At 46.1% G+C, this 18,856-nt stretch overlaps 1 protein-coding gene across 2 annotated transcripts in view; it reads right to left on the reverse strand.

Moving 5' to 3' along the window:
* Positions 1-18,693, reverse strand: part of Fryl (FRY like transcription coactivator) — a 248,884-nt gene extending 230,191 nt beyond the window's left edge. For both annotated transcript variants that reach the window (XM_052735117.1, XM_052735116.1), the window contains exon 1: positions 18,484-18,693. The gene's annotated coding sequence lies outside the window, so the exon portion shown is untranslated. The remainder of the gene's footprint in view (positions 1-18,483) is intronic.
* Positions 18,694-18,856: the final 163 nt, after the last annotated feature.

Consider the following 18,856-nt stretch of genomic DNA (forward strand, 5'->3'; position numbering starts at 1 on the left):
ACTGACCCAGGTGACCTTCAATCTCTCCCCTCAAGCTTCACCTGAAGGAGAAGTCAAGCACACACCTGGCTGTGCCCTCTGTGTGCTATTTAGTGTCTCTGTGCAGCCTGTTAGAAGGCGCCATGAGGAGAGAGAACACTGGGAATGGAATATCCTCAAATAAAGCTGCCAGAGAGTGTGTGGTGCCCTCCCAAGGTGCTACTGAAGCAGCCCAGGCAGGCAGAGAATGCGCCTTGCACCAGGTTGGTAGCAGCAGAAATGGCAAAGAAGAAGAAGAAGAAGAAGAAGAAGAAGAAGAAGAAGAAGAAGAAGAAGAAGAAGAAGAAGAAGAAGAAGAAGAAGAAGAAGAAGAAGAAGAAGAAAACTACATGTGATTTAAAAGAACAAAGGATGAGTCTACAAGACCTTCTAATGCACAGAATGGAAAATGTGAGTATGGTGATATTTTATTTGTATTAAAATGTTATTTGTATGTTAATAAATAAAGTTGCCCGGGGGTCAGAGCTATTAGCAAGCCATAGGAAAGCAGGGCAGTGGTAGCGTATGCTTGTAATTCCAGCACTTAGTAGGCAGAGCTGGGTAAGTCTCTGTGTGTTCAGGGATACAGCCATTATTGGATACACATGCCTTTAATCTTAATACCAATCATGGAAAACCTGGAGGCCTATACAGACAGGCTGTGAGGAGGCGGTCATGTGGTTGGGTTTACAACCAATGAGAAGGCAGGACAGGAACTCTATATAAAGACTTTAACACAGGGGTAGCTCTGGTTCGGAGAGGTAGGACCACTGCAGGAGGAAGGGTAAGGTTTTGGCTCTTGGCTCTGACCTCTTGGCTTTCTTCTTTGCATTGGTTCTGTGTTTATTGTTTGATGGGAAGGTTGGATACATCTACATGTGAGAGCAAAGTTAGAGATAACTGTTCAGACTTTGGGCCTGAGCAACTAAAAAGGATGAAATAAAAAGCTGAGAAGCAGCTGCGTGAGAAATGTCCCCATAGGGTCATGTTAAATTAAACACATGGCTGCTGGCGCTGTTCGGGGAAGTTATGGAACCTTTGGGAGGTGGAGCCTTACTGGAGGAAGTGCGCCACTGGGGGGCGGGCCTTACGGGAGTTACAGCATCACCGCACTTCCTGTCCTGACTTCTTTCTGTGTGTGCCGGCTTCGTGTTGCCATGCCAAGCCTTCCCTGGAGGTAGGGACTCTCCTTCTGGAATGGTAAACCAAATTAAACTCCTCCTTCCGTAAGTCACAGTATCTTAGCACAGTCCCAGAAAAGGAACATACACGGAGCCAGTTTGATGTCACACGTCCGGCAGTTTTGAACAGCATTTTTCCCCGTCTTTATTTTTACCTTCTCCTTCCTGACACAAGACAAGCCGCACCAGCTCCAAGCATGGCGGGCTCACCAGACAACGTTCACAGACCAGTCAGTGCACCTTCACGAATTCAAGAAAACGCAGCTCCCAGCAGGCTTCCATGTACATCACCCGGAGACCAATCACTGGCCAGGTAAAGAAAATACGGCAATGAGTCAACAACACTCAACGTTGTGCCTCCAGGCTGAGAAGAAACCCTGGGAAACACAAGAGCCGCACAGGCCTGAACACTTCCCCCCTCAGGAACAAAGAGGAAGGACTCACGATGCACCCACGTCAAGGGTATCCTACAGAGCGACCACAGGCCAGAAAAACCACGGATTACAGGAGTAAGGAAACGACCAAGAAGGTGAGGTTCTGTGAAATGTCCACAGTGACCAAGAAAAGGGCACCCCTAAATAGTCTGAAAGGAAAGGGGGAGAAAATATAATTTCAAAGTACTGAAATGACGGCCCACTGGCTTGTTCATCCAGAGGACCCCCTTCCCAGCATCTACATGGTGGTTTATAACTGTCTATAACTCCAATCCTAGAGGAGCCTACACCCTTTTCTGGCCTCCACAGGCACTGCACACCTATCCTGCACAGACACACACGCAGGCAAAACACCCATACACGTAAAAATAAATCTTTAAAAAGAAAAAATTAATTTCAGATCAGACGATTGCAGAGGACCGCGTCTCAACATCTTCCAGAATGAAATTATTTGGGCATAGACTTTTCTATCGAAACCATCAATCAAGGAAGAAGGTAGAAAAAATACATTTTTCTTGAAGGTGTCCTCCAGCAAAACTAGGGTGCAAACGAACGAAGCTTGACCCGAGATACACGAGAGACGGTGACCATGCTCCAAGAACAGGATGAGAACTAAGTCCCAGGACGGCAGCTGGGAAGCCGGAGAGACAACTGATCCTATTAAATCAGAAATTTGGTGAACTCCACGGAAGAAGAATGGCATGGATTCGATTCAAAAGACAGAATAATTAGGAGGCTGGCTTAACGACAAAAGACAAAAAAAAAAAAAAAAAGACAAAAACCACGCAGCCTCTCTTCTCAATTAAGGAATAAAAAAGATGCGCTCAGAGAACTCCAGAAGAACGCCGCTGGCCGGCTGGCCACAGCCTTTCCGCTCTCACTCTTAGGAAGAGCTCCATTTACTTTTCCATTTTTCTTATTCAGGCATCAGTGGATAGATGTGTGACTACATCCTCAGACCCCCGGGGTTAAGCACTAGAGGGCTAATGTAACGCTGGTGCTCCTGCTCCCATTCGACAGGGAGGGACTGATAGGTTGGTTGCCTAAGTGACCCAGCTTACCCAACCCAATGAAAACAAGCAGGGAGGTCACCTGCAAGAACCGCCTAAAAGATGAAGGGAAAGATTTGACGGGGCAGAAGGTTGTAAAGGGCCTTCTGTGGCTATCGGTGGGTTTGAATATGGACTCCATGGATGCACCACTCCTATCAAAAATACTCACTGCTCCATGAGGGTGGTGAGGTTAACTGGGGGCCTGGCTACTGACTGCATCCAGGCTGGGCTTGGTCTTGAAGAGAGTAGCCCTATTCTCCAGACTGCTAGTTCCAGCTCAGGCCTGAGAAAGAAGGAGGTTCGGGCTAAGCAACCCCTGCCCATCATAACACTTCTCCAAAGACCATCTTGATTCCAGGTGCCCCCTGGTGCCAGCGGATTGAGGGTGACCCCAGTCTGGGAGTCTGGCAGCCTCACCTGGGCCATCCTATTCAGTGTAAGACATCTGGTGCACAGAGAAGACCCAGGACATCAACACTGCCCAGGATGGAATTATTGCTTCAGCTCACTTGAGGGGGTCCTTTTTTGGGAGGGATATATGATGGAATATTTAGGAGCAGAGAACTCATGCTATCTGCAAGTTTCTCCCAAAAGATTTGCTGCATTTTCTTCAGCCATAAAGAACAATGAAATCATGTCACTTGCATGAGAGTGGATGGAGCTAGAGATTAACATATTAAACAAAGCAAAACAAACCCAAATAGAAGTGTGGTGTGTTTTTCTCTCACAGGAGAATCTAGGTTTAAAAACAGATATTGAAGACATAAAAGAAGGGGGACACTGGGAAGAGAAGGGGTGTCAGTGATCCCAGGATTGAGGGGAGAAGGGGGAACATAGAGAATAAAGGGGTGTGTGTGTGTGTGTGTGTGTGTATGGAAAGTCACAATGAAGCCCATCAATCTACACAACAAATATATCTCAGAAAGATTCACCAAAATTAAAACTCTAGATGTGTCTAGATGCTCAGACAAAGGGAAAGAAAGCAAAACGTTCCCATGACAAAATGTTCTGGATGAATGGATCTAAGTGACCATCAGAATGGATCTAAGGAATATCCAGGCAGCAATTCACATCGCGACCTCACAACCTATCTTTACATTTTAAATTATTTCAAAAACATGATTCTGTTGCTGTTGTTGTTGTTGTTGTTGTAGAGGGTAGTTTTGGAGTTTTTGTTATTGTTTTTCTTTATTTCTTTTAAATCTTTTGAAACAGGCTCTGGCCATGTAGCCTGGACTGACCTCAAATAAGTAGCAATCCTCCTGCCTCTGTAGTGCCGAAACGACAGACACATACTATCATATCTATGGGAAAATGTGTTTTAAAGGAAGAAGATGGGCCGGGGAGACGACTCAGTTGGTAAAGTACTTGCTGTATGAGCACGAGGACCTGAGTTCAGATCCCCAGCACCCACATAAAAAGCCAAGCACTGAGTAATCAGAGACAGAGGAACAGGGAGAGGAAAGAGGGAGAAAAGATGCAAAAACACATCACCTACCCTATCCGCATGCTGTGGTGATATTTTATCTGTGCACCCCAATAAAGCTTATCCGAGGATCAGAGGAAAAAGCCAGGCAATGGAAGCACACATCTTTAATCCTAGCATTCGGGAGGCAGAGATCCATCTCGATTTCTGTGATTTCAAGGCCACACTGGGAACAAAGCCAGGTGTGGTGGCACATGCCTTAAATTCCAACCATAAAGGTCTGGAGGTCTGTACAGACAGAAGACAGACAGACAGGAAGTGACAAAGCTAGGCAGGAAGAGGAAGTGATGTAGCTGGGTGGAGAGAGGAAGTGAGATGGCAGAACAGAAAGGAATATAGGCATGGGTAGAAAGGAAGTAGGTCTCTTTGGAGACTGAGGGCTGGTAAGGTGAAGTTGGCTGTGGCTTTTCCTATTCCTCTGATCTCTCAGATTTTTGTGCCAATATCTGGCTCCGGTTTTTTGTTTTTTTTTTTTTTATTAATAAGACCATTTAGCAATTCGTCTTACAGCATGCCCTGCCTTTCCACACATAACCAAGGAAAGGATGCTTGGAGCTGCAGGAGACACTGGCGGTAAGAGAGAAACCAGGAAATCACAAGTGATCTACAAGCTAACAATCTGATGAAAGCAGCCCCAAACCAAAACGATAGGTGGGGAAAGATGGGACATGGTGGCAAGTATGAAAAAAATATACATGTGACATCACTCGGAGTCTCCTGATGACTGCAAAAAAGAATACCTTTGATTGGTCAGGGTGACGGTTCAGGGGTAATAGGCAATAGTGGGGAATGGAGTTCCAATCCTCAGAACCAAGGAAAATGAAGGTGGGGACAGCACTCTGCCAGGAACTCCAGCTCAGACGGGGGAGGCAAGGGATCCACAGAGCAAGCTGACTGTTTAGCCATATCAGCAAGCTCTGGGTTTGATTGAGAGACCCTGTCTCAATGAATAAGTTGGAAGAACAATCAAGGATGATTTCCTACATCAGCCTCAGGTCTTCTTATGCATGTGCACCTGTACTCACAGAGGTGTGCCCACAAAACAAACATGAATATCACACACATGCACGCCATACACACACGTGAACACTGGAAAGAGACAGAGAGAGCCTACTTGACTCTGAGGCTAGATACATCTTCTGTTGTTATTGGCATGGGGTTCCAACATTGAAGGAATAGGAAGGAAATGTAACTGTAACTCACTAGTCTGAAATTAGTTCTTGTGCAGTTATTTAAAAATAAATAAATAAATAAGTTTGACAGGAAAGTAAAGCCCCAAAGACTTCATTAAAAGTACAGAACTGAGAATTGATTGCAGCCTGCTGAAGGAAATTAAGGAGGGAGAAGGATTTCAATTCTCAATCCCATCATTGAGACTAGAAAATCTCTAACATCCCACCAACTCATCTTTTCACAGTTTTTACTAAGAATTCTTCTGCCGTGGGATGTATTAACCATTTTAAATGTGGTTATTTACCTTTCCCTTCTTTTTCTTTTTGTCTCTTTACTAAAAACAAAAAATTCATACACTATATTCTGATCATGCTTTTTCCCTCCCCCAGCTCCTCCTTACCCACCTAACTTCAAGCCCTTTCGTTCTCTCTTTAAAAAAAACAAATAGAAATTAAAACACACACACAACCAAAAAGACACAATATCAGAAACCAAAACATACAAGCAAAAGACCAATTAAAAAAAAATGCCCAAACGAAGCAATATGAGTCAAAACAAAAAGACTACAAAAACACCATTGAGTTCATTTTGTCTTGGCCATCTCCAAGTAATCTCACTGGTAATATGCCAGTGAATATGCCAGTGAGACTCCATTGGAGGAAGACTAATTTTTCCTTTGCAAGCAGATATCAACTGTGTATAGCTTCTTGGTTAGAAGTGCAAGCCTGTGTCCACTTCTCTCTCTAGGAACCCCTACTAGGACCCCATCTGGCTTGAAACCATGCTGGCCCTTTATTTTCTAGACCCAAGTCCCTTATGTGTGATGGCTTGCAAATACTGCTTACCATACAGTGAGGCATCTTTTCACTTTGATAGCATCCTTTGCCGCACAACCATCTTTCATTTTGATGGAAACCAATTTACCGGCTTAGTATTTTGCTGCTTGTGGTTTGGGTCTTAGTAAAAATGGCTTCGCCTGACACAAGGTCATTACAACTTAGGGTTTGATTGGTTTTCTTCCTAGGAATATCAATAATTCACACTGAGGTCACCAATTCACTTTTAGTTAGTATATAGTATGAGGCAGGGGGTCAAAGCCATTCTTATGATGTGGAAATCCAGGTGTCTTAGCACCATTTGTGGGAAAGACTATTATACATTCCCTCACTAAGTGGCACCCTTACTTTAAAAAAAAGAAAGAAAAAATGGTCCATAAATGTTAATACCATTGAACTGATCTCTATTTAGTGACACACTATATCGCACTGAGGTAAAATCCACATCTCTAAATGGAGAGCCAAGCTATCCCCAAACAAACCTCTTCCAAAAGCTATCATACTTCCTTCTCAACACATACCCAGTTGTTAGAGGCCATCCATAATGTTTTCCATTAAAGCGGTGCTCAGCACATTCCCACCTGTGGTGCCTGAGAGCTCCCCTTTCCCATCACTACTACATCTTGTCTTTTGCTAACAGCCATGCCAATGAGTTATCGCCTTGCTAACTATATTTTGGTGCCCTCTGTCCATAGTATTGGTTTGAATAACCGGTTTCATTTCTTTGAAGGTTATACCTAGGAATGGGGGACGTCCACAGCGAGCCATTTGAAGAAACTCAGAGCTGGTGGTTCCCTAGAGCAGCTAGCTAGCTGTACCATCCCACATTTCCACAGCAACTGATGAGGGTTTAACTTCTCTGTCTCCTCATCAACATGATGTCTTCTGTTTTCTGGCCCATTCGAAGATGTTACCTCTATGCAGTATACCAATCATGCACAGCACTGTGTATAATAATGTAACACTAGCCCCTCCCTACCCCCTTGGTCCGGATTTCCATTCTGTGCACCCTCTGGTAGTGGCTTTGCTTTCTATGTCCACACTGAGCTTATTACAGTAATTAAAATACCAGCACTGTTGGTATTCGGCCACATCTCCCCCTTCCCTGTGATTGTGCAGCAGGTCTTTGAACCCATGTCTGTGTCCCATCAAAAGAGCATGCAGCCTTCGACATTTCAGCCACAGCTGCTATTTCCAGTAAGTTAACCCCACAAAACTCATTTCACCCAAACATTTGATTGGCACAGTAGCCATCTGTGTGTGTGTATGACACAAAATACACCTAATTTATTTCAGCATGACACTAGAAATTTCTATCCACTTGTCACCGGCTTATTACTCATGAACTTTTACAGGTATGACTCAACTAACCACATTTTCTACCTAATTGTAAGGTCAGTGGCCTAGCCAATAATTGCACCAACGGCAGAGAAATCAGTCTCTGGCTCAAGTCCAGTTACAGTGTATCTTCTGCATTCTCCTGTCTACACTTTAATACTCTCTCCAAAAAGAAGCAAGTTAATGTGACATAACTGACTTACACAGTTCACGGAGTGCTTTCATTTCAAAATATAATTAAGGGCTCGTGAGACGGCTCAGTGTGCAAAGGCACTTGAGCGGAGGCCTGCCAACCTGAGCTCTGTTCCCGGATCACACAAGGTGGAAGAGGAGAACAGACCTCCACAAGCGCACTGTGGCACACTTACATCTGCACACACATACACACTCTCACACTTGGGCATGCATGTGCACACACACACATACACACACACACACACACACACACACACACACACACACACAAGCGTGAAGGATAAATAAATAATTTTGTTTAATGTTATCAAACTAGGCATTATGCTGAATTCCTGTAACCCGGCACTCAGGAGGTAGAGGCAGGAGGGGACAGGAGCTCATCGTTGACTACATGGTGAGTTCAAGACCAGGCTAGGCTACGTGAGTCCATGTCAAGAATATGTTTAACGTGGAGCAGGGGTGATAGGTCAATGAGTAAAGGGACTGTGGTACGAGCATGAGGTCAGGAATCCAGATTTCCAGCTCCCTTGGAAAAAGCTGGCACATGTCTATAATCCTCCAAGTAGAGGGGCTCTGTGACATGGCAACTGCAGAGACTCGATGGCCAGCCCATCGGACGGACATGGGGAGCTCCGAGTTCGGTGAGAGAGCCTGTCTGGACAGTTAAGTGGGGGAGCAACAGAGGAAGACAGCCAGCACTGACCTCAGTCTCTACACTGCACACACAGGGGAGCACACCAGTGCAGGTCTCACACACACACACACACACACACACACACACACACACAGTGTCATCAGTGTTGACAGCAACTAATGAATCAGATTAGATTATACTAAGTTTTTACTGTATATAAAAACTCAGGATATTGTATACTGAGATTTTATGGTAACAAATGTAATAATTAAAAAGCAGTCCCTAGTCAAGACATCTCTACCCCACTCGAGGTCATCAGCTCTTGAGGTCCTTAACTGACTACAACTGCAGTCTGTAATTTTGTTTCATTCACAAACCTTGCCTCAGCCTTATGAAGTTCAGTAGGTGGAGCCCTGCGATGTCTCAGGGGTGAAGGGCCCTTGCCACCAAACCTAATGAACTGAGTTCACGTCCAACCCCAGAATAATCCAAGAGGTGGTAGGAGAAAATCAACTCCCACAAGTCCTCTGACCGCCACACACTGACCACGGCATGGGTTTGAGAGGTTTAATCAACAGTTAAGAGCACTGGCTTCTCTTATAAAGGGCCTGGGTCCCAGCATCCACACATGACAACTCACAAAACTTTCTCCCATGTGTTTACAAAATATAAGGCAACCTAAGCGGCAGGCGTCCATGTTTCTCATAATGGGTACCATTTCACTGAAGCCTGTTTCTCCAGCTCCTCTATGGTAAGAGCCTCCTCACACAACCATCCCTTTCACAAAATATTCAGGCAGTGTTCTAGTCTGAAATGGCCTTTGCATGAAACCTGCTACTGTCTCCAGAGCTAGCTCAGGCAGTCGTGTGGCATTTCCGACCCTCGGCTGCCTTAATTACTTATTAATTGTTTACCGCAGGACCCTTCAGGGAACAAATCTCCCCATCTTCTTCTGACTTCGTCACAAGCACGGATGCTTCCTCCAGCATGGAGTACCACACAAAGTCGACCTGGACCAAAAGCATTTGAGTTAAGAAACAATGCAGCCGTCAACATCTGCAGACACAAGGCTGTCCACTTCATCAGAGGGATGCAAGGATGCTCACTGAAAGCAGGACAGGCGAAGATTTCTCCAAATAGACAGCTCTGTGAGTTCCCCAACGCAGCACGAAAGATATGGAGGTACAGAGCTGCAGGAAATTTGGGATGCTGGCACTCAAGTGGAAAAAGGCAGAGGGCATACTGCCCCCCAAACCCACCCAGCCCCTGGAAAGGAAAAACTAAGTGTATTTGGAGCAGGTTATAGGAAGAAAATAAAATTCAGACTGAGCCCCTAGTGTATATGCAGAGCCAAATCAGTTTCCAATGACTATGCTAAGATATCACCACAGAATTAGTATCTTTAAACAACAGAGACACATCTCACTACTCTGGAGGTCAGAATCCCAAAACGGATCTCACTGGGCTTAAACTCAGGGTGTCCAGAGAGACATGTTCCTAGAAGCTCTGAGAAGAATCTACTTTCCAGCCTTGGACAGTGATAGAGTGTGTCGGGAATTTCTTGGCTCACAGCTCCCTTCGTGCGTGTGCGTGTGTGTGTGTGTGTGTGTGTGTGTGTGTGTGTGTGTGTGTGTGTTTGTTTGTTGTTGTTTTTCAAGACAGAGTTTCTCTGTGTAACAGGTCTCAAACTCAGTAAGATCTGCCTGCCTCTGCCCCCCAGTGATGGGATTAAAGGCGTGCGCCACCACTGCCCGGCCCCCTACATATTCCAAGTCAGCCGTGGTGTGGAATCTTTGAGCACATGTTGCTCTGACAGAGGATCCAGAGTCAGTTCACAGCACCCAGACAACAGCTACAGGAAGTCTGCAACTCCAGTTCCAGAGAAGCTGACATCCTCTTCTTGGCCTCAGCAGACACTGTGTGCACAAAATACACAGACGTGCATGCAGGCAAAACACCCATACACACTGAATAAAAATAAATAAAAAATAAATCTCTTTAAAAATAAAATAAAATGGAAAATTACAAACTAGACTTACGTTCCTATCATCCTTTCATACTGAACTAAATTTACACATGAAGATTACCCAGAAATAAGATAACATACCAAAAGAACAAAATAGAACAAACAAGTCCTGAGAAGTTGACATATTCCAGTGAAGGCCATTTAAACAACAAAAAGCACATATGCATATTTTACAATCTAAAATATGACATTGAAGACTGGATCCGAAGGCAAGGGCACTTGCTGGCCACCAAGCCTGACAATCTGGCTTCAATCCCCAGGACCTACATGGTGGAAGGACAGAACCAGCTCCCACAGGTCGTCCTCTGACCTCTACACACACACGGCAAACATGCAAACATGAAAATACACACACACACACACACACACACACACACACACACACACACACACACACAAATTAAGTGTAAAACAAATGAATTAATAAAATATGAGGCTGTGTTCAAGTGAACAAACTTTGAATCAACTTTTAATCATCCTCTTTTAATCAACTTTTAGACAGTCTTCAAACAAACCAACATCACTTTCCCACCTCTTCAGTAAGGGTGGACGTGTGCCTGACAATGGACAGGTGCCTGACAATGGCTGGCATCTAAATGGGGGCAGCTGCTGAGAGCCCTCTGTCCACTTCTGGAAAGACGGGGAAGGCAACAGCCTGGAAGTGCTGGGTTTCATCAAAAAGGATCATCCTAAGTATTCCCCAAAAGACAAAGTCATGGACTAGGGAGGCAGCTCGGTTGAGAGCGTGCTTGCCTAGCCCTGGGTTTGATCCCCAGCACCACTTACAACTGGACAAAAAAATGAACAGAAAGCTATGAAACTACAATCAGTGGGGAAAGACGAAAACTCCCCCAAAATAACCTGCACATCTTCTGCCTTCACAGCGAGGACATACACAACAGTGGCTATGTACTCGGAGTAAACAGCCAATGAGTTCTTTAAGACAGAAAATAAGGACCAGAAGAGATGACTAATAATATCTGTGAACCCACTTAAGGGAGGGCAGGTCCCATGCCTAGTGGTAGATGGCCAACACAAAGCGGAACCAATGGTGGTTTTGAAGGTTTTTTGTCTCACATTGCTTTGTTATGCATTTTTTTTTAACCTTCCTGGTCTTCTGATTGCACATTATGGTTTCCAATTCTGTGATTTTCAGATTTGTGGATGTGCGTTTCTCATGCCTTCTGTTGTTGTTGCCTGTGTGTCTCCTAAAGAGAAGAGACAATGAAGACGTAGACTTTGATGGGTAGGGAGAATCTGGGAGGACATAAGGGAAGGGAAACTAGGATCCGAATATTTATTTTCAGCAGGGTGGCGATGGCACACACCCTTAACCCCAGCACTCAGGGAGGCAGAGCCAGGCGGATCTCTGTGAATTCAGGGCCAACCTGGTCCACAGAGCAAGTTCCAGGTCAGACAGGGCTGTTACACAGAGAAAGTTTGTCTCGAAAAACAAAACAACAACAAAAATTATTTTCAATTAAAAATAATAATAGCCGGGCCGGTGGTGGCGCACGCCTTTAATCCCAGCACTCGGGAGGCAGAGCCAGGCGGATCTCTGTGAGTTCGAGGCCAGCCTGGACTACCAAGTGAGTTCCAGGAAAGGCGCAAAGCTACACAGAGAAACCCTGTCTCGAAAAACCAAAAAAATAAATAAATAAAAATAATAATAATATCATCTGTGGATCACAGTGATCAGTCACCCAGAAAGTACTAAGGGCTGCCCAGATCATCCCAACATGAACAGCAAGGCAAGTTCATCAAGATGAAGCTTTGGAGCTGTTTTCAACCACACATGCCACACGTGCAGCAGGATTAGAACTCATGGAAGGACTGACTGCCCTGTAAACATGGAGAATGTGAGACTTACACTGTGTGGTAGAAAAGAAGTATTGCCAAAGTGAGTCCAATGATTTTCCTAAGCAAAATGTCTTTCCCCGGTATTCTCTAGGCTCCAGCAAGAGAAGGATTTAGTTTTGTTTTAGAGCACATCTTTACCTGGGACACACACATCGTGAAAAGCACTCACATGATCTACTCCTAGTGTTCAAACACACTGAAAGAGATCAGAATACACAGTTAGTTAAATGTTACTTTTTTATGGAGACAAGCTATCCAGACCAGCCAAACATATAAAGACACAATGTAGATCAAGGTTTGGGGGGGGGGGGGGGGTGTCAAGATGGGACTCCAGAAAGTTGTCACGGTAAAGGTGGTGATGCTGTACAAATCTGGGGGATACACTAAAGTGCTGAATTTTAAGTGGGTGAATATGGCATGTGAATTAAATTTCAATAAAGCTGTCACTTAAATTTTGTAATTCCTGAGTCAGCGACAAGGCTCAGTGAGCAAAGGTGTTTCTGACCAAGCCTGACTACCACAAAGCCGTGAGGCAGAAGAATGGAACATACCCCCCCCACACACACACACACACACACGTGCTGTCCTCTGACTTCCAAATCTGCACACATTAAAGGACTAACTGCAGAAAATGTTTTCAAATTCTGTGTCACTCCACACAGATTTTCCTTAAGGTTTAGTTTGATTTTCTGTGTGTGAGTGTTTTGCTTGCATCACATGTATGTAGGGCCCATGGGGGCCAGAAGAGGGTGTCGGACCCCCTGGAACTGGAGTTACAGATGGTTGTGAGCCACCACGAGGGTGCTGGGAACCAAACCCGGTTCCTTAGCGAGAGCAGCAAATGCTCTTAACCACTGAGCCACCTCTCCAGCTCACTCACCCTCACAAATTTTGACTAATCAAAACTGCTGCCTTATGGTCAAGCTCTACAGGTCATCCTCAGTCAGACGGTCCCCTAAGCTGGCTGACCCCAGAGTTCAGACTTTCATGGTCCCTTGTTTCTGAACAATTCAACTCTTTCCCTTTGAACATGAAGGTTAAGGGGAGCAGGTAAGAAAGGACCCTGTGTAAAGTCAAACATTTCACAAATAATTGTGTTTTTGTTGTTGTTTTTGTTTGTTTGGTTTTTTGTTTGTTTGTTTGTTTGTTTTGAGACAGGGTTTCTCTGTATAATAGTCCTGGGTGTCCTGGAACTCACTCTGCAGACCAGGCTGGCCACAAACTCACAGAGATCCGCCTGCCTCTGTCTCCCGAGTGCTGGCAGTGTGCCACCACCGCCCGGCTACTTCACAATGAATTTTAACACAGGTGATTTTTCAAAATTATTTTCACAGGAAAAAAAAAAAAAAAGGTCCACAAACAGTGACAAAAGCGCTGATTCAGTTTAGTGTCTCGGCTTCAAAAGAAATACGTTGCTATCCCATCAGCAAAATATGACGGGCTTGTGTAGACACAGACATAGTCACACCATGGTATTCTCTGAATGAATGGAAAGACATATCTGAAATTCTGAAGAATTTCAGATAAATCCTACCCACAGGAAACAGCATTGTTTGAAATCCCAGAAAACAAGCCTAGGCTTAATTCAACGAGCACCACACAGCTGAACCCACCCGCCAGGGAGGCCAGATGGGGCTGCCAGGATAGCCTGACAGTGGCCATTCAGAGCCATAACCAAATAGGTGACCTAACAGTCCTAGCCTAATCCCCAGTACCAGCCCCCTGGCCTCCACAGCAGGCATAATTCCTCAAACTTACTAATGAATGGAGACTTTCCATGACGAGGCTACCTCTCAGCTGGCAGCTGGGTTTTCTATTTTGGAATCTTTGTGAAAACTTCTCTGAAGTCACTTAAAGAAGCACCTAGAACAATAGACGCACCTACTTCATCAGCCTACACCTTGGCTCCCTGTCAGTGATGAGCAGCCCGAAGTTAAGAGCAAAACCCCTTCTGAGATCCAGGAGGAACAAATCTGCATTTCCCTCTAGGATACTTCAAGAGTAAATTGTGAGCCACAAAGCAATTTTTAAAAGTTCTCTCCAGAGATTACACGAATCAAAAAAATACCAAGAAATTGTGCTTATCATGTACTCCAAAAAAGTAGTAAAAAAAAAAAAGTTCTTTTATATTAAAAAAAAAAAAATCACAGGGTAAAGGCAGGTAAAATGTTCCGGCACACTGCAGTTGGTCAGGTTGGCTTTTGTTTGTTTGTTTGTTTGTTTGTTTTGGCTTTTTGAGACAGGGTTTCTCTGTGTAGCTTTGGAACTCTAGAACTCACAGAGATCCGCCTGGCTCTGCCTCCTGAGTGCTGGGATTAAAGGTGTGCACCACCACCGCCCGGCTTGTTTGTTTGTTTTTAATTCTATGTTCACATCTTGAACACAGACAGACTGATTGCAACCTTCTATTCAATGCAAAATAAAAAAAAAGCAGAACTACAGAGCCTAGAAAATTCATAAGAATTATATAAATATTATTCTCCTTCATTCCCAATAATCACAACTTGCTAAAATTTTCAAGAGAAATCATTTAAGACAGCCCTGAGGTTGTAATAAAAGAATAAAAGTCAGAAAAAAAAGACAGTAACCCACTAACAAGGGTTGCAGTGTCATGAGTGAGCAGCATTAGCGGATATTCTTAAAGTATTAAGAATTTCTTAAGACATTTCTTTCTTATCAATGAGCATGTGGAACTTTAGTGATAAGGAAAAGTATTTCCTTTCAACTCACATCAATACTTTCCTCCAAATATAAGCAAGTATTCTTTATAGTTCTTCGTTTATAGAATATTGGTGGGCTAATAGAACTGTCCAGGTACTTTGGGCAGCTGCAAACATGTTACGGCTCCAACTTCTGCCGACCAACTTCTCCACAATCTAACGATGGAAATATACAGACGCCCACACTGAACTAACAGACAAGAACAAGGCTTGTTCTGTAAGAGTACTTGACAGGCCTAGAAGGAAAGGGAAATCACTTCTGATGAAGGGAACAGGGGGCAGACTTGAAGGCAAGGTGATGTGCTGGGCGTGGGGTAGATGGGCCCTGGCCACCCTGCAGGGTAACAGCTGAATTCACAGCTCAAACTCTGAAGCTCCCCCCCACATACTTCAGCTATTTACAGCTAAACAGTAACATACATACCCAATCCGCATCCAAAAACATTCTATGTAAAATACTTTCATGCACATAATGAAACCTGCTAGAGTCGCAGGAACTTTCCCACATCATCTGGGTTTCTTCCACTTCTTTACCCATGATGCCTGGGTCGCTGTTACTCTGGACATGGTTCTGCTCTGACACACCCCCGTGTCTCCCATGGAGAGCAGTTTTGACTTTCTCCACTAAATTTCTGAACAAGACTGTCATCTGTTTCTACTTTATTTCCCCATCCTTAAACATGGAGGTACATGGCAGACACTGATGGCAGATCAAGCCTACCTAGTTCAGAGAGTTGTGATAAGTGAATGCCATGAGAAGAAGTTATCTGTCCAACAGGTACTATAAAATGAAATCACAATTGTATGCACCAACAAAGAACAGCGAGACTAAGATAGCTTTGTCCGACAACAAACCACTTCTTGTTCATTGGTATGATCTTGTTCAGAAACATTTTTCCCCCAGTGCGGACAAGGAAAGGTCGGGGTTTTGGCTCAGTGGCCCAGGGCTCACTACCTACTGCAGGAATTGTTATTGTCCTTACCTAGCTTATCAGGTCTGAAGATACTCAATGGGAGGCACATTTCCACTGTGAGTGTCAGCTAGAGGAAAAAGTATCTTAAACAGCCTTTGTAAGACAGTATCTTTTTCTGTCAGAAAGACTAGCAACAGCGCAATTACGCATCTACGCATCTACAGGGTATGTAGTTACACACTGGATCTGCAGACAAACAGTGCAGGTAGTGGACAATCCAAGCTCTCCCAAGAATCTCTAAGCACAGTCTAAGACTCAAAATTATCTTAGAAATATGTATGCAGTACCCAGGAAACACAGAAGAACACATGTCCAGGTCATAAAGCACAGGCCTTTCAAAGATAATTCTTCCTGAACATTTTCTTTTTGTGTTCTTAAAAAAAAAAAGTCTATTGTCTAACTATGCCACTAAATAAATAAAATTGGAAAATTTTAAATTTGTTTTAAACACCTACTTCCTATGATGAGCAAGGAAGATTATGCCCAGGTACCTGCCTGATAGTGTTAGCGCAGACGTAAAATAATAAGTGGAACAATGACAGATATTATCAAAATGAAGGTAATTTTTTTTTTACTTCATTTCCTAACCTCTGTAACGGAGCATTCTCTCTCAAGTATCAACATCTGAAGTTAGACTTGTTCCCTAAATATAATTTCTGGTGTTATTACTGTTGAGATGGAGAACTTTCAAAATTCATTCAAGAGTTATTAGACAGTCAGTAACTTAGTGATAAACAAATTTTAAAATCTGCATTTCCTTGGAGAAAAAAAAAAAAAAAAACTAGGCCAGGTGTTTCAACCAAATTCACTCCTGCAAAGTGTCTTGCAAAATACTGTAACAGAGCTTAAGGCAACCGGGACGGGACGCCACTTCTAATAATAAGTAACAAAAATAAGACCAAAGAATAACACACCGGATGCTACTTCCTTTATAAGGTTGCAACTTACTGCCTCCAAGTACTCTACAAAGCATTGCTCAAGAAACTGTCAAAATGAAGGCTTATGAAAACATTCTTTTCTAAATAAGGACTCTAACAAGGGATGTGTTGTTTCTAGCTATGATTTCTGCTGCAAGTATTGACAAGTTCCACGCCAGGATAATGTTCACAGTGCAAAGACCTCGTATTTGGTTTGCCAATAGAAAGAGTGCCTGCCCGCCTGCTCGTCGTTACAATGCCTGCATTCAGTAGGAGAGATCAACTTTATGGAAGCAAGGCACCTGCTAGGCAGAACAGCAGTTTATAGAACCAACTTTTATTTCCATCAGAAGTTGTTCTTTTTTTGTTTGTTTGTTTTTGTTTTTTTCCAATGTTACACATCCTGGCAACCTGTCTTGCTGAATTTTCCCTCTACCCTCCCAAAAGAGCTTCTGGCATAAAGTCTAGGTAATGCTTTCCCTAATTAAAAGGTTAAGGCAAATTTAGCTCTGTCTAGAGCGCTTGCCCCTCAGCCAGTTCGCCCCCTCTTTTAAAACCACAGCCTGGGACTCAGTGGTCCCATATCCTCGAAAGTCCACCAGAAAAGCGACTGTAGGTAGCGAGGAACAAAGCTGGAACGGTAGGAAAGACCGACAGCATTCAGGCCCCAGGTCGCCCTAGAAATCGGCCTCTCCAGACGCAAGAAAACGAGGCTCGGCCGGGCCCGGAGAACCTGCCGCCCGGAAGCAACAACTCCCATCAAAAGGCAAAGAAAAGTTGCACGGCAGAGCTCGGCACCGAGAGCAGCCTGCGCCGGTGCCTGCGAACAGGGGGCCCGGGCTGCGCAGGCCCGGCCGCGGGCGGTGGCTGTGCAGTCCGCCGGGCCGACCCGGGCTCCGGAAGGCGCGGGTCCGGGGGTGCGCCGTCGCTTCGGGCGGAGCGGGCTCTGTGCCCGGGTCCGCACCCCTCCCAGCACCGCGGGCACTGGGCGGAGAGACGCGGCCAAGGACCGCGGACAATGCCCGGCCGAGCCGGCAACCTCGGCGCGCTGCGCGGGCCCGCCGCCTTTCCTCCCGAGGCCGCCCTGCCGGCGCGCCCAAGCCGGGTCGGGTGCACGACGCTGCGGCAGCGCCTGCCGCCCGCTTCCCCGCCGCCCGCTTCCCCGCCGGGCGGTTCCCGGGCCTCGGTGAAGCCGCGGCGTGCGAACGGAGCCGGCGCACGGAGAAGCGCAGGGGCGCGCGCTCAGGGCAGCCGGGCGCGCGGGAAGAGAGGAGCGCGCGTGGAGACGGCGGCGCGCGCCCAGGGCGGCCGGGCGCGCGGGCAGAGCCGGGCACGGGCCGGGAAGGAGGCGCGCAGCAGAGCGAGGCGCGCGGTGCTCCCCACGGGTCCGCCGCAGCTCCGACGGGCTTTCGGTTGACCCCGGCTCTTGCGCCGCGCCCGCGTCCGTTAGGAGCCTCCCCAGCCGGCGCCGCAGCCGCCCACCTCAGTCCGCCTCCCTTGCGGCTCGCAGCAAGAAGGGCAGCCGGGCCAGGGCCGGGGACCCCGGATCCCACGGCCGACGGTCGCCCGGCATCCCGGCGCCTGCTCCGGCGCTGGAAGAGAAAGTGAAATGAAGCGCCTTTCCCCAGGCAGCACCTACCAGGTCCCCAGTCCCGTGCAGCTGCCTCGCTCCTCCAGCGCCGCCGGTCCCCGCCCTCGGGCCCCAGGCTTCGTTCTCTTTGACAATGGCGCGTCCCCTTTAAGGAATAATCCGATCCGGACCGATCCGTGGTTAAACCTCCCTCCGACTCTGATTTTAACCGGATTTCTGTCTCTCCCAGAGCCCGACGGGCGCCCGGCGGTGCTGCGAGCTCTGCCCACCCCTTCCCTGCCCCGCCCACCCCCTCGCCTTCCTGATTGGCGAGGGACACTACACCAGGAACAGTGGTCCTCGCCCTCCACTGGCCGGCCCCCCCGCCGCTCAGAGTTTCCCCACCTTCGCCCCGCCCCCTTCCCCGGGTTGGACCTACCTC

Source organism: Peromyscus californicus, unplaced genomic scaffold, assembly GCF_007827085.1.
Source record: "Peromyscus californicus insignis strain IS unplaced genomic scaffold, ASM782708v3 Scaffold_13__1_contigs__length_99412109, whole genome shotgun sequence".
NCBI classification, from domain to species: Eukaryota; Metazoa; Chordata; class Mammalia; order Rodentia; family Cricetidae; genus Peromyscus; species Peromyscus californicus.